General features: G+C 38.6%; 2 pseudogenes; both read right to left on the bottom strand.

Annotated features, from left to right (window-relative positions):
* Window positions 1–5,858: 5,858 nt before the first annotated feature.
* On the bottom strand, window positions 5,859–6,185 carry LOC100656641 (cytochrome c, somatic-like; annotated as a pseudogene).
* A 304-nt stretch (window positions 6,186–6,489) lies between these two features.
* On the bottom strand, window positions 6,490–7,136 carry LOC104847057 (olfactory receptor 51I2-like; annotated as a pseudogene).
* Window positions 7,137–13,328: the final 6,192 nt, after the last annotated feature.

The following is a 13,328-nucleotide window of genomic DNA, read 5'->3' as shown; positions in this document are numbered from 1 at the left end:
CTAGCAGATACAGCTGGAAAAATAGTGATTGGTAACAAGAGACTAAGAGTTGAAGGAAATGAGGAAGGAAGTGAAAGGAGTCAGTTTTAGAAAGAATCTCTTTGACATCTGAAGTTTGACTGAGACTAAGCAGGCTGAAAAAGTAGTAGGTTTTCCGGAATAATGCAGAGGTAAGTCAGATCAAAGGATTCAGTACATCACCTAATACACTCCTTGATCTTCTTCTCAAGGTCACATTAATCCTCACAGAAAAAGGTCAGGAAATTTTTGAGTCTGGATTAATCAACATGGGTTGATCCGAATTTTGACCCATTACTTCTTTGTCACAAGCCTTTCTCTTTAAGTTCCTCCATAAGAAAAAATAAATAAAATAATTTGTTTTTCATTTAAGACAAAGTCACAATCCCTACCCTCAAGGCATATGATATTGTTTATGTTAACATGAGTAACTAGAAATTGAGATTTTCACTCAATGTCAGACACTATTTTAGTCATGACAGTGTATAGATGAGTAAGAATAGACTAATTTGGGAAACTCCTAATGCAGTAAGTGCACTGATAAAAGATATAAGAAGATTCAGGGGGAAAACAAAACAGAGAAATTTGCAACAATCAAGGACAATGAGAGAAAATTTCCAGGAGTTTGTGATCTCTCCTGACTATCAAAGAAATAATCAAACATATCCTCCTAAAGATGTCCACACCCAAAATCTGGAAGTAATTAAGATTATGGGCCTTAACACAGAGAGTTTTTGTTTTTAAATCCAGATGGACCCAATCTAATCACATGAGCATTTAAAGGCACAGAACTTTCTCAGGCTAGAGCCAGAGAAATATGAGGAAGGAGAAGTCAGAGTGCTTAAAGCCTGAGAGGCACTGTACCCCCCACTGCTGGAGGATGACAAATGAAAAGCATCAGAAGTAATGTGGGCAGCCTTAGAAAGCAAAGACTGGTCCCTGACTAATAACCTGCAAAGGAATAGAAACCTCAAAGAGCTGAATTCAATCAACAACCTGAATAATCTTGGAAGCTGATTCTTCCTCAGAGGCTTCCGTAAGGGATGCCTCATTGCTGACACCTTGATTTCAGCATTGAGAGATTTTAATGGAGCACCTAGTCAAGCCCACCTTAATTTCTGACCTGCATAAATAGTGAGATAATAGATTTGTGTTATTTGAAGCTGATGAATTTGTGGTAATCCCTTGTAGCAGCAGTAAGAAATAATATAATGAATGCCAGGTGGAAGAGAGAGGATAGGCAAAGAAAAAAGGACTGCTTCTGGGAAAAATGAAAACATAAGTACAGTTAAAAAGGCTTGAAAAAGAATGCTGGAGGAGGAGAATGGGGGTAAAACAAGGGAGAGGGATAGCTACAGCTTTAAGAGTGAGTTGGAAGTTCATGAGAAATTAATCTATAAAAGTAATCTGGGCAGATTATGCATAGTCTCATTTGTGGGGCCAAATAATTTGGAGAAGAAAGATTTACACAAATGTTATAAATAGGGGAAGAAGATAAGCAAAGGCTTAGTGATGGAGACTTGAGAATTCATGTCTAACCCACATTGACATTTTTCTGAAGTAGGAAGTAAGATTATCAGCTGGGAATAAGATGTTGGAGTAATGAGAGCTTTGAAAGAGAGACAATATGAAATAAGAAACATGGAAGCATCTGTGGCCATTGTTGAGTTCCCATTACTATTTGGGCTGATTAATATTGACCTGGTTTATTATTCCGTCAAAGTCTATCTATCTTCTGGGTCACATTACTATTCTATTAAATGCTTTTCATTTTCCTTGGCAACCTCCCCTGGAACCCTCTGTTCTCTTGCTTCAATCTGGATCAGTTTCTTCCCCAAAGTATTATGCAGCAGTCATCAAGGCCGTTGACATAACTACAGTCCTGGGTTGGACCCTCTTTCCAGGATCACATGTCCTCCATTGTTTCATCATCTACGTTTGTTTGTTGAAGTTCTTTTTTTCATCACCCTTGATCAGATGGAAGATATTTTTATTAGGATACAATGTTTTTCATTTTGATGCAACATTGCTTTCCTTTCCTTTTCCTCAACTCTTTGTAGAGAAGCTTTTAAATGGTATACACTGCACTAGGTACTCTCAAGGGTGCATAGTTTACTTTGGAATACTAATCTATAAAAAGATACTAGATGGCTGTTATGATCTTCTTCTAAACTGATATTTTCCATCTTGGGGTAGAAATACAATCACATTGTTATCAAGGGACAAATCATGGGCGTTTTCTCAGTTATAAGACAGACGCTACGAAGCAGGGAAGGACAGTGTGCTTGAATCACTAATTCAGATCTGATCCTGATTTTTCCATACCCATTCTTGGATTTGCTAGAAGTAGAAGAATAAGAGGGAGTCCCTTAAGACATGTCTGTGAGGGTCCAAGTTAGAACCCTTCCTGACATTAAGTTGAATGTGTGGCACTGTGGCACGGTGCGAGGTGTGTTGTGTGAAACCTGAGGGAGAGAGGCACAGATGGAGTTGGAGGACCTGAACTGAGGCTTCACAACTGTGCAGATCTGTACCAAGAAGTTCAAGAGACCAAACAACCCCACATCAGACCCAGATTCCAACCAGTAGTGCTGCCTACACCTTCTACTCCTCAAAGCTTTTGGAGGTTCTCCATACACCACCACCAACTTGGGAAATGCTTTATCCTTTTGTTCCACAGAGTAAATGTCTCAGCAATTGTCTTCAGAAGTTCAGACAAAAACACAGACTGTATGACCCTCGGACCTACTTCCAAAACTATTCCAGGTCAGAACAAAAGGTGGATAGCCCTAGCTTTGCCTGAAAAGAAAGCTGAAATTTATGGTACAGCTCTAGAAGAATGAGCAATGAAACCTAAGACTGCCTTAAGAGTGGACATGAATCACAGGAAGAGGCTGAAGAAGCCAGTGACCTCAGCGCATACATAGCTGTTGGACTTGATATCCAGAGTCTGTGATGGTGAGACTACAGCTGTTATCACAGAGGGGTCCTAGACTCACAGTCATCATCAATGAACTAGGGAAAAGTCTGAGTTACATCTCCAGATTGGCGAATTATAGATCTAGACAGAGCCATAAACTCTGTTTGCTGGGCTGAAGACAACTGTCAAGAGCAAATGTTTGCTGAGCCTCATCTAGACTGAGCTGATTTTTGAGGCCAAAGGAAGGATTCTGAGACTCCTTGCTTATAGAACGTGACATGGAAAATATTAGCTTAAATGTTGCTAGTCAGCTTTTCACAATACCTAAATTGAACCAAATCATTGCTACAAAATTCTTTACGTTTCAAGAAGCAAAGGTACTGCCATTGAAAGCATAATTTTTACTTATTATTATGGCAATAACTTCATTATAAGTCATGTTTGTGACAGAGCCAAAATTATTAAACAGCAACATCCATTCAAAAATGATTATTTAAGCAGCTCTTAAACACCGGGCATGGTACTATTTGTTTTTTTAATTTGCTATGGGTACACACTGTGCTATTGGTACGCTCTGTGCTACGGGTAGACTCTCTGTAGTACACAGGGTGCAAGCACTATAAATGTGCAATGTCCATTTGTGGCATGTTTGAAACTGTCAAGCACAAACCATTTTTTATTCACTGTAGTCATATTCGTAATGCACACATGACTGAGACTATGATCAAAAACAAAATCCTCATGTAAAAATTGTTCTTAACTAAAATTGTGATCTATTTTGGAGTAAAATATTTTAGGATATGATTTCTTTTAATTCTTCCAAGTGAAAGAGACAGCTAAGATGTAAATTTATGCAAACATGATCTTTTATTAATTCATTCTTCTATTCTTTTTGTGTTTATGCCTGTATATATCAGGCTCTGTGTTAGGACCTGAAGGGAACAAAGAGAAACAAGATATGCCTCCTGCCCATGAGTTTAATCTTAAAGCCTAGTAACCGAAAAAAAAATCTCATTGCCATCGTGTCAATTCAGGCTCATAGCGACCCTGTAAGAGAGAGTAGAACTGCCCCATGAGGTCTCCAAGTAGTGGCTGGTGGATTTGAACTGCCGACCTTTTGTTTAGCAACCCTAGCACATCTTAGGTCTTAACCACTGCACCATCAGGGCCCTGAGCAAAGCCTAGTAGAGGAGACAAATTAACCAAAGCAACCGACCTCGTTAAAGCACTTTCCAAGTACACTGGGAACATAAAGCAGGGAGTGAGCAGTTCTACTTAAAATTCAAGAAAATCTCAAAATCTTTCTTTAGACTATGGTCTATGCAATTGACATTTTGAACTTAAACATAGAATTTTGTGTTTATCCTTGATGAATAAAATAACATAATAAGTAAGCCACCTTTATGTATTATTATTTATCTTAGAACTGCCTATTTTCTTCACTCTTCTGAATAAGCATTTGAGGTAGATAAGTTACAGATGAGGGAATTAAGACCTAGAGAAATTCAGTCCACTTATTCAGGATTTCATAGCTTCCCCCGTAGGAACTCAGTAACGGAGTGGGGGCATTATGGGGAACAAAGGGAGAGGAAAAAAAATTTCCTAAGATGAAACTCTGATTTTAGGAGTCATTAGTCGTTCATATGTTCATTCATTAATTTCTTCACTTATTTATCCCTTTTTTTTCAATTATTCTTTTATAATTATTCTACTATCATTGAACATTATCTGGGTGGAAGGCCTATGGCAGGTCTGATGTCAATGGACAAGGTGGAAAAAGGCAAGACTTCTGTCTTCGGGAACTAACAGTCCACCGGAAGAAAGCAGATATGTATGGACTTAATGGCAATAGTGACAGATAGAGGGAAGAGTCACAAAAGAGATATACACAAAAGGCATTTTCAATGGAGATTAGCAGGTATCTTAGGCCCCCCATGTGAAAAGAACATAACCAGTAATCCTAGAATCTAATCCCAACTACCTAAATATCATAGCTGTCAAATTCCAAAACGTCCCAACTTTTCACACACCATGATTGCAAGGACCATGGGTCCTGGAAACATCAGGAATCAACCACCCAAGGTCAACGTGCATGTTGATAATGTTGTGACACCTAGTACATAATTTCTCCACCTGTCCCTCAGCCTTTTTCGGAGTTGCTAGGCCAATAACCAAAAGTCCCAGACATATCACCAAGTGTCCTGAAGCTAGTCCCCAGTTCCTCCAGAGAATAGTCCCACCCTGTAGTGACCCTTGATATTCTCCTGGTAATTCTTTTTTTTTTTTAGTCTTTATTTACTTTTTTGAAATAGTCTTTATTTGATATCATAAACAAACCACATTGAAATGCCTTTTTGTTAATTAAAAGGGAGCATTTTAGATACAGGGAGTTTTAATTAGATTAATATAGTTAAGAGCAAAAAAATAAAGTGGCTGTTGCTTCCCTATCTCCAGCCCTTGCATTCAAACAGACTGATGGATACAAACTGAAACACAGAGAAGCCTTGCTCTGTTCCATGAGACAGTGAAGAAATTTCCCCACTATTAAATATATCCATATAACCAGTTATACAAATCTAAATATAAAATCAATCTCCTATAGGTTGTGAGATGCCTTTTACCATCTTTGTGAAAAACTGAACATTACTAACTCAATCTAGCCTCAAGTCCAAACATATCTTTAGAAGGAGAAACGGATGATAACACTTGCTGAACTGAAATTACTGTAAAAATTTAAAAAGTTTGATCATATTTATTTAACCACAGCCAATCTTATTTACTTCAGGAATGTCCAACAAAAATATTCTATCAGCCATTCATGATCTGAATTCTGGTGTATGAGATCAATTTAAATATGGTGCATGTAAAAAAAACTCACGAGACATTACTACTTTGTAATAAATAAGGCAGCGACCAATGATTACTCATCAGTAGCTTTCTTGAGATAAGCTATCAAGTCTGCCCTTTGTGCTTTCTTCTTAATGCCACTGAAGATCATTTTTGCTCCTGGAATGTACTTCTTGAGATTCTCCAAATAGTCCCTCAGTGTGTCCTGTCCCCAAGTGATACCTTTGCTCTTATTGGCATCCGTGTAAGAGAATCCAGGGGCTTGACCGGTCTTCTGCCCAAACAAACCATGCAGATTTGGCCCAGTCTTGTGCTTGTCTCTCTTTTCCACAGTGTGGCACTGGGCACATTTCTAAACAAAAATTTTCTTGCCGTTCTCAACATCATCCATTTTGAATACACTGTCCCCTCATGCACAATTCGAAGGTCACCGCTCAGAAGCTGAAAGTCCTGCTCTCTGTCTCCTGGTTACTCTTGAAGGGAGACAATTTTTCTGCCTCTAGAGGACATTGATATATGAGTTAATTTCTGGATAAGGCCCAAGATGGTCCTGGAAATTGTTAGCCCAATGTGTTAGACTAAATGATTGATCATTGAAACTAGAACTTGTAGTACAGCACTAGCATCCCTGGATTGATCTGTTGAGCTTTAGGGATCTGGCTGGCTATATCCCCAACACTAGAGCTTCTAGATCTGCCAGAAAGTCAGAACTTTACCCTGAAGTGCATCTTGAGAAGCCTGCAGTGTATCTCCTTGGTCTTAATGGAATCGATGATGGGTTTGATCATGAAAGGCACAAAGAGGTAAAGGATTGACATGAGGATATGAACAGCACGGGGTAGGCCATTACCAAAACAATGCACCATGGACACACGTACCATAGGCACATAGAAGATGAGCACAGCTAGGATGTGGGAGACACATGTGTTGAGTGTCTTGAGTCGCTCCTCACGGGAGGCAATGGCTAGCACTGATGTCAGGATGAGTACATAGGATATAAGGATGAGTGCAGAGTGCAGTCCAAAGGTGAACAACACAATGGACAGCCCATATTGGCTATTGAGGGAAACATCAGTACACACCAGCTTAATCATATCAACGTGACTTGGGAAAGGACGTTCTGAGGGTAACAGATCTGCAGTCTGTGCAGCAGCAATGGAAAGACCAGGATGAGGATAAATCTGTGGAGGAGAGTTCTCAGGCCCATAGCCACAACGCAAGCATTGGTGAGCACTGTGGCATAAGGAAGTGGGTTGCAAATGGCCACTCGACGATTGAAGCTCATGGCCCGAAGGATGCCAGATTCTGCCCGGGAGAACAAGTGAATGAAAAATAATAAAATAGAACACATTGAACATTGTCTGGCACATAATAAGCCATTAAGAAATGTTATTATAGTATAACATTGCAACTGATAAAGTTGAGCGTCAGAGATTTTAAATGACTGGTCTAGTTACCTCAGCTGCATGAAGAGATCAGGTGATATTAGTGCTGACATCAAGCCTGCCATAGATACAACATTTTGTTATTTTGTCTTGAAACAATTATCTGATATTACTTTTTGACTGCAGAGTAAACATTTTAGCTAGTATAGGTTTGGTGACCTGGGATATGAGGTGTGAAAGTATGATCTGCTCCAGATCAGCACTGAATTCCATGAGCATGGGAAAGGAATGTCCCGTGGGGACCAGAGAGCCCTGGTGGAGAAGTGGTTAAGAAATCGGCTGCTAATCAAAAAGTAGGTAGTTTGAATCTACCAGCCACTCCTGGAAAACCCTATCGGGCAGTTCTACTCTGTCCTATAGGGTCTCCATGAGTCAGAATCAACTCGATGGAAAAAGTGGTTTTTTTTGGTTTGAGGACCAGGGTCAGACTCCCATGGGTAGTGGCAGTGGGCCCTCCATAGCCCATAGCCATATCTGGAAGGGAATGGTTCCACTAGGGAAAGGAAGTGCTTAATCCTTGGGATGGACAGAGAGGAGCATTTGGAAAGCACCTCAGTGGGGAGCCAGCAGGAGCACCAACACTCAGACCCCTCCCCTGTGAGGTTCACAGCTTGGAGCTCTCAGACTGCTTGCTCTCAGTTGCCTCCATTTCTTTCCTCTCTCTCATTTCATGACAAACAGAATGCATAAGTATTACAGAGAAATAGAAAATGCACAGAAGAAAAATCTTCCCAAATCTCACTAACCAGAGACTGCTAATAAAATTTCCACAAATAGGTCAAACATTTTTCTATGCAAATATGTAAATGTATAGCAATAACATTGCATGCTTACAAAAAAAGTTGCTATAAATACTATTTGATAGTAGTTTATTTGAAAATACTCCTTTACAGTAGTTTATACATTTTTACAAGCTATCCTATTCTATAAATGTTGCAGCCTTGTCTTCTATTTCCATCAGTATAGCTTTTTTTTTTTAATTTTAACATTTTGTACTGTATTATATTCCTGCTCACAATTTCTCACCTTTTTAGAATTTTTGAAGGAGGGAAATATCACTTGTATATGAATTCTAAATGAACTTCAAAATCATTTTGTTGGGTTCTGAAAAATGTCCTGAATTAATTATATTGATTTGAGAACTACTGCTTTCAAATATGTGTTTAATCTTTCTGTTAAGAAATATGCTTTTGTGTTTATTCATTCAAGCTACTTTGAAACCTATCAATAATATTTTCACGTTTTTGGCCATAAAATTTCTCTTTAAAATATTGTCTAGTATTTGAGAAATTGCTAGTTTTTTTTTAATTTATATTTGAGATATTTTCCCAATGTTCAGGGTTTCTGTGTTTTTTTGATTCACAAATTATGTCACTTGCAGATAATGGTTGTATACTCTAATTCATTTGTTTATCCAATGCACAAGTGTTAATTTAAATCTACTATTTAATTTGCATAATGACAAATTCTAAGGTTAAATATTTGATTACTGTAAAAATAGTAGTTTCTCTATATTGAAAAAGTGTTATATGTTGAACAGCGTACTAACCATTTTACATATATTGTTTTTAAAAACCAAACCATCTGGTAATTTTTTAAGTAATTTTACAAATGAGTAAATTGAGGCTCAGAGAAGTTTGTTTGATTTTTTTCCCTAAGTCTATAAACGGTATGCCATAAAATTCACACTCTTTCTAATGTAAACACACAGTCCATTCTTTCAGAAATGATTCCATTCAGATAGGAAGCTATTGTTTTTGTTTGGTGCCATTGAGTCCTTTTCCGACTCATACCAATCCATATGTACTACATAACGAAACACCGCCTGGTCCTGCGCCATTCTCACCATTGCTGACGTCCGGACCCCAATGTTGCAGCCACTGTGTCAATCCAACTAGTTGATGGTCTTCTCTTTTTCACTGACCCTCTACTTTACCACGTATGATGTCCTTGTCCAGGGAGTAGTCCCTCCAGATAACTTGCCCAAAGCATGTGAGATGTGGTCTCGCTATCCTTGCTTCTAAGGAGCATTCTGGTTATACTTCTTCCACCACAGACTTGTTTGTTCTTTTGGCAGTTGATGGTATATTCACTCTTCATGGCCAACCCAACAATCCAAAGACGTCAATTCTTCTTCAGTATTCCTTATTCATTGTTCAGCTTTTGCATGCGTATGAGGCAATTGAAAACACCATGGTTTAGGTCAGGCTCACCTTAGTCTTCAAGGTGACATCTTTGCTTTCCAATGCTTTAAAGAGGTCTTTTGCAGCAGATTATCCCAATGAAATGTGTCTTTTGATTTCTTGACTGCTGCTTCCAAGGGTGTTGATTATGGATCCAGATAAAATGAAATCCTTGACAACTTGAATCTTTTCTTCATTTACGATGATGTTGCTTATTGGTACGGTTGGGAGGATTTTCTTTTTCTTTTATGTTGAGGTGTAATCTATATGGAAAGCTGTGCTCTTTGATATTCATCAGTAAGTGCTTCAAGTCCTCTTCACTTTCAACAGGCAAGGACGTGTTATCTGCATAAGGCATGTAGCTAATGCATCGTCTGCCAATCTTGATGCCCTGTTCTTCGTAGAGTGCAGCTTCTCAGATTATTTGCACGGCATATAGATTGATTAGGTATGGTGAAGGGATACAAACATGATGCACACCTTTCCTGACTTTAAAACATGCAGTACCCACCCCCTTGTCCTGTTCCAACAACTGCCTCTTGATCTATGTAGAGGTTCCTCATAATCACAATTAAGTGTTCTGGAATTTCCATTCTTTCCAATGTTATCCATAACTTTTATGATCCGCACACTCAAGTGCCTTAGCACAGTCAATAAAACAAAGGTCCACATCTTTCTGGTATTCTCTGCTTTAGCCAGGATCCATCTGACATCAGCAATGACAACCCTGGTTCCAGGTCCTCTTCGGAATTCAGCTTGAATTTCTGGCAATTACATGTCGATATGTTGCTGCAGCCACTTTGGAATGATCTTCAGCAAATTTTACTTGTGTGTGACATTAATGGTAGTGTTTGATAATTTCCACATTTCGTTGGATCACCTTTCTTGGGAATAGGCACAAATATGAATCTCTTCCAGTCAGTTGGCCAGGTAGCTGTCTTTCCAAATTTCTCGGAATAGACACGGAAGCCTTGTTTTCCACCAATGACTTCAGTGCAGCTTGGACTTCTTCCTTCAGTACCATCAGTTCCTTATCATATACTACCTTCTGCAATCTTTTGGGGTTAGCGACTATGGGATAGCATCTTCTTTTGATGCTTCCTGCATCATTTAATATTATCCTCACAGAATCCTTCACTCTTGCACTTGGACTTAAATTTTTTCTTCAGTTCTTTCAGCTTGCGAAATGTCGAGTCTGCTCTTCACTTTTGGCTTTCTATCTCCAGCTCTTTCCACATGTCATTATAATACTTTCTCTTTTCAAGCCACCATTTGAAATATTCTGTTCAGCTCCTTTACTTTGTCATTTCTTTCTTTTCTTTAAGTACTGGACGTTCAAGAGTAAGTTTCAGAGTCTCTTCTGACATCCATTTTGGTCTTTTCTCCCTTGTCTTTTTAATGACCTCTTGCTTTCTTCATGTGTGCTGTCCTTGATATCATTCCATAACTCATCCGGTCTTCAGTCATTACTGTCCAAAGCATTAAATCTATTCTTGAGATGGTCTCTAAATTCAGGTGGGGTATACTCAAGGTCATACTTTGGCTCTCGTGGACTTATTCTAATTTTCTTCAGTTTTAACTTGAACTCGCATGTGAGTAGTTGATGGTCAGTTCTGCAGTTGGCATCTGGCCACTGCCCTATTTCTGACTGATGATATTGACCTTTTCTGTCATCTCTTTCCACATATGTGGTCGATTTTGTTCTGGTGTATTCCATCTGGTGAGGTCCATGTGTATAGTAGCCATTTATGTTGGTTAAAAAAAGGAATTTCCAATGAAGAAGTCGTTTGTCTTGTAAAATTCTATCATGCGATATCCAGCAACATTTCTATCCCCAAGGCCATATTTCCCAACTACCAATCCTTCCTCCTTGTTTCCATTTTCACATTCCAATCACCAGTAATTATCAATACACCCTGATTGCATGTTTGATCAATTTCAGGTTGTAAAAGTTGCTAAAATTCTTCAATTTCTTCATCTTTGCCCTTAGTGGTTGGTGTGTGAATTTGAATAACCTGCCTTGCTCATAGGCGTATGGATATGATCCTATCGCTGACACCATTGTACTTCAGGATAGATCCTGAAATGCTCTTTTTGATGATGAATTCAACACCATCCCTCTTCAAGTTATCTTTTCCGGCTTAGCAGACCATATGATTGTATGATTCAAAAAGGCCAATACCAGTCCATTTCAGCTCACTAATGCTTAGGATATCAGTGTTTACTCATTCCATTTCATTTTTGACAATTTCCAATTTTCCTAGATTCATACTTCAAACATTCCATTTTCTGAATATTAATGGATGTTTTCAGCTCTTTCTTCTCATATTGAGTCATGGCACATCAGTAAATGAAGACCCTGAAAGCTTAACTCCATCCATGTCATCAAGGTCAACGCTTTTTTGAGGAGGCAGCTCTTCCCCAGTCATCTTTTGAGTGCCTTCCAACCTGGGGGGCTTATCTTCCAGCACTATATTAGATAATGTTCCAGTCCTATTCATAAAGTTTTCACTGGCTAGTTCTTTTCAGAAGTAGAGCACCCAGTCCTTCCTGGTGTATAAGTATGGAAGCTCAATGAAATCTGTCTACCGTGGTTGATCCCACTGGTATTTGAAGGCTGGTAGCATAATTTCAAGCAGCACAGCAACTCAAAAGCCCTCACAGTATGACAAACTGACAGACACATGGGGAAAATAGGAAACTATATGTAAGTAAACAAAATGCAGAGTAATACATAGACATTGTTGTATAAATCTACATGAAATACATTACAGGCATAAAATTAATAAAACATCTGTTTTACCACTGTTGGAGGTGGAGCGAGCAGGTAGGGAGAAGGCAGGTACTAAAGGAAGTGCTAGGAATCCAACCTGCAGTAAATCACCAAAAAAGGTGAATAATTTCCTGGCCCATGATATCTGTTCAATAAATATTTTTAATGAATTTATTTTTTAGTGAATGATGTATAGTTACCAGGCATATAAGCGTGGATAAGAAATTCTAAGTAGAAGCTATAAAAGCAAAGGAACAGATGCATAAAGAAATCTATTGATTCAGGAAACTCTGAATTGTTCAATATTGTTGGAGCAAATTATTCGGGGATAGGGAAGATGATTGGAGGTACTGAGTGACACCAAATGTAAACACACTATACTGCTAAACCAAAGGTTGGTAGTTTCAGTCCACCCAGAGGCATCTCAGAAGAAAGGCCTGGTGATTTAACTCCAAAAAATCCGCCATTGAAAACCCTATGGAATATTGCTCTTCTTGTACACACATGGTGTTGTCGTGAGTTGGAGTCTACACAGACATAACTGATACTGGAAAAAAGGTTGTTAGGAGTAGTAAGGCACAAAAGATAGACAATTGCAGTGGTGGAATCATTAACAGACATTTTGTGAAACTATTGTCCTGAAAGATGATTTAAGGAACTTATATGCACATACGGAAACCCTGGTGGCGTAGTGGTTAAGTGTTATGGCTGCTAACCAAAGGGTCAGCAGTTTGAATCTGCCAGGCGCTCCTTGGAAACTCTATGGGGCAGTTCTACTCTGTCCTGTGGGGTCGCTATGAGTCGGAATCAACTCGACGGCACTGGGCTTGGTTTTTGAGTATATGCACATACATTTATCTCATTTTCAAGGCCAGGTTAATGGTGTACGTTACATGAAATAAATCTTGCAGAGCAGGATTATTTTATATATATTTTTCTTATATATGTCATCTTAAGTAATATTTCTTTTACATAATCATTAGGAAAATAATTTTTCTTCCATTAATACAGTGTTTCTATGGTAATAAGTAATTTTCTATGTGATGACTTACTTTAAACAAGAGAAGGGAAATATATTGTGGCAAAAACAAGGGACAGATTATCAGGACCTTTATTTTTTAATTAAAAAAGAGGGAAACAGC

Source organism: Loxodonta africana, chromosome 7 (assembly GCF_030014295.1).
Source record: "Loxodonta africana isolate mLoxAfr1 chromosome 7, mLoxAfr1.hap2, whole genome shotgun sequence".
Lineage (NCBI taxonomy): Eukaryota > Metazoa > Chordata > Mammalia > Proboscidea > Elephantidae > Loxodonta > Loxodonta africana.
The sequence above is the reverse complement of the archived record's forward strand: the minus strand, read 5'-3'. Positions and strand labels throughout refer to the sequence as shown.